The following is a 3,588-nucleotide window of genomic DNA, read 5'->3' on the forward strand; positions in this document are numbered from 1 at the left end:
AGCACCCAGTTGTCACTTGAGGAATGTACTGTGTCAAAGCTCTGCAGACTTCTGGATATTTTTTTTTCTCCCCTTCTGCTTTCTCTTCCTAACTTCGGTTTTATTTATATATTTTGTAATTTTCTCTCCTCGTCCCCCTGGCTGTCACTGCTGCATTTCGGATGGATGCAGGTGACGGAGCACTACACATCTTACCATGGACGCCAGGCCAGGTGCCACAGCAAAGAACCCAGTTCCTCTGAGCTGCCTATAGACGTTACTGAAGTGACATTTTTACACAAAACGTGCCATTGCAGTGATATAAATATATTTTTTTTTCCTTGAATGGATAATGGATTATTATCTCCTCTGAAAGGTGCGTATGTGTGCTTGTGTGCGTGTGTTTGCGTGCGAGTCACCTCGTGTGTAGAACTGCCTGTGAATGTGCCGAAAACATCTCTGGAAGCGCAGGAGTCCCCTGTCAATGCGAGCAGGCCGATAGCTCCTGTCTGCAATGGTGGCAAGAACACACACATTAAAAAATGTTTAAATTTCTGTATCTATAAGTGTATTTTTTAGCTGCCACGCTAACCTTAATGAGTAGTTCTGCAGCCTGAAACAGGGGCAATTTCAAGTTAGTTTTGGAGTCGTGGGTTACGGGATCCATAAGGGTGCTAAAGATTTTCCTAAGTGTCATGTATTCCTACTAATGCCCTGTTCATGATAAAGACCGACCAGTTTCTCAGTGGCAATGGTGATGGAGGCAACACCTGCATATCCATCCACTGGTAACCCTGAACTGAATTCTTAAGTAGCCTTTTTTATCTGCAAAAATAGGATTTTAAAGACTTGTTGAATGCGAACAAATATATGCAATTCTTCCATTCACAGAAGCACCATGCTGTGTGTGCAAGCTGTGAAAACTTGCAACGTAATAATCCAAACACTTCATTTGCTCCCAGCGCAGTTAAGGAACAAAATGGCAACACGACCTGTAGGGTTACAGTAGTTAGCAAGAGAGCTGTGAATCGTGTCCCGTTCCTCCTGCGGGCGATGAAGGGCTGGTGACGTGCAGTAGAAGGCACTCTTTCTTCCGTGGCCCGAGGAACAGTGCTGCGAGTTACTGGCACTACCTAGAGAAGCTTTCTGTCTCCGGAGAATTCACTGTTACTGTAGGGTAAGCTTGTCCGAGCAGCCGTGCGCCTGAGCCCGGGGAGCGCACGGCCGCTGCCTGTTTGGAGAGGGGCAGGAGATGCTCCCCTCTCGCCTGCTGGCCGCAGGGGACTGGCCTCTGCCGTGGGACCCCACGCAGCCCGGCAAACTGCCACGGGAGAGGGGCTCGCTCCCGCAGCGTGGGGGGGCTGGATGCGCTGCGTTAAAAGAGAGCACAGCCTCGACCAGAGCCAAGTCAAGTGGTGTCTCAGAGTTGCTCCTGCTTCCTCCTCTTTTCCATCCTCGCTGACCCTCGAGTTCATCCCGTAATTCCACCTGCTCTGCCGGAGGAGCAGCCGCAGGCCTGTGGAAGGGGAGCGAGTGCAGCCGTGCTGTCAGCAGAGGCCAGGCACGGTCAGGGCCTCGGGAGGTGTCAGCTGGGCCACCTGGCGCGGGCCACCTGTGGCAGCTGCTCCAGAGGGAGCTGGGGGCGAAAGGAAAGCGGGTGCCATGGCACGGCTTCCCGTTGCTGAAGAGGTCACCGCCAGGACTGTCTCGCATGATGAAGCCTCTGTTTGTTAAGAAATTGTCCTGCTCACACACCACTGGTTGATGTTTGTCCGGGTTTCTTGCTGTACTAATTTTGTGATGGATCTTATGTATTAAAAATATATATGTATAAAATACAAAAGGCTGGTAAGTAACCAGTAAACAGGACTTAAAAAGCAGTATTTTTCTTTTATGTGACATTTTCATAACCAGAAAAAAAAATCTGAAATACTAATCAGACAAATAAAAAGAGAGTGCATTTATTTTTTTGTATCACTGCAAGTATGTTGGAATATGCAAGGACTGTGGTTAAAATTAGAATGTATGAGGCATATTATAATTTAGTTCATACTGAAAAATTCTAACAGCATTTCTTGGTTCGTGCATTTGAACGATCTCTGGGTTAGATATAGAGATTTTTCTATTTTGTTTTAATTTGTAATTTTTTTTTCCCTCCATGAATTTTAGGTACACATAACTTATGTCATTTATTTATGGTCTTTTATACCTAGTTTGTAAAATTGTAAAATAGCAAACAATGCAAACATTTGCATTTGAAAATAATAAAGTAGTTGCTGTACAAACCTGAAATGGACTCTTTCTAATTATTGCAAGTTTTTTTTTTCTTTAGTGATTATCCACGACAGGTACAGAACTCAGGGTAATAATCCTGGTGTTTGCCCCAAAGGGATTAATTCTCTTCAGCAGATTTGACAGGAACGCACTCCCAAACTTCATTTCAACCGTGTCACTCCCACGTGAACCTTAAAGCACGTGACATTTTCTCGTTGCCGTCCCGGCCTGTGCGGTGTGACGAATATTTGTGGTGTGGGAAGGATGCTGCAGCCAGGCTGACCTTGTTAACGGTCTCAGTGATTTTTCCTTGGAGACCAGAGAGTATCCATGGGCCTGAGAAAAACCTGCAGGATCATGATGTTTTATTTGTGCTCCTGGGATGGGCTGGGAATAGTCTCCCTCCCCTGTCTCCCGCTGTCTGGACCTTGCCTGGGGCCAGACAGTCACCTTGGCAGAAATCCTGCAGTTTTCACAGCTTCCTTTGGGGCAGGATTTTGCCTGGAATGTGGGAACCGCGACCTCACTGCTGAGTTCCTGCATTGGCTGCTCTGCTGTGGGCTACGTTTGCGTAGGTCTGTGGGCTCCTGCTGGAGACTCCTGGCCAGAGAGGGAGAAGGTGAAAGGAGCAGGGGGGAGGGCAGGGAGAAGCGGAGGGATGAACTGCAAACCAGAGCCGTGAGAGGGCGGGGAGCAGCAGGAAACGAAGGAAGGATATTGCTGTGTGGAGGTAACACACGCGTGGGCGTGCGCTGCGTGGTCTGAGTGCCGAGGGTGCGTGTCCTTAACCACCGCTTCCCTGCAATGCTGCTGCTTAGTTCGGGATATAGAGACTTTCTGCCACTTCACCTATCGGAATGTTGTATGTACACAGTTCAAAGGTACTGCAGAAAGGATGGTGGCTCTTCTAGAAATTTGCCTAAGCTTTTGAGGTGTCTATTTGAAAAAATATTTTTAACTAAATTCTTCTTGGGAAAGATTCCAGTGACGCCAGCAGATCCGTATTTTACAGCATTGGTCCCAAGAAAGTCCCACCGATGGCACTGGCTTTATTGTATTTTAAAAGCAAGTTCATTGTGTCCTTTTGTACTTGAGGGAGCAACCAGCAGCTGGATGGTTCTCCGGTGCCTCCGTTCAGCCAGTCCCTGTGTTAAGAGAGAATGTGTCATGGCTGGAAAAACAGATTCCATTTCACACGCAGAGAGAAGTTTTACAAATTATTCAGTTTTATTGTTAAATGAAAGCAAAACCTTTGCATCTTTTTAAGACACAACTGTTCCAAAATGTCCAGTGAGGATTAAACACTTGGATACTCTCCCTTCACTTTCTGATTCT

The sequence above is a fragment of the Numenius arquata genome, chromosome 9 (assembly GCF_964106895.1).
Source record: "Numenius arquata chromosome 9, bNumArq3.hap1.1, whole genome shotgun sequence".
Lineage (NCBI taxonomy): Eukaryota > Metazoa > Chordata > Aves > Charadriiformes > Scolopacidae > Numenius > Numenius arquata.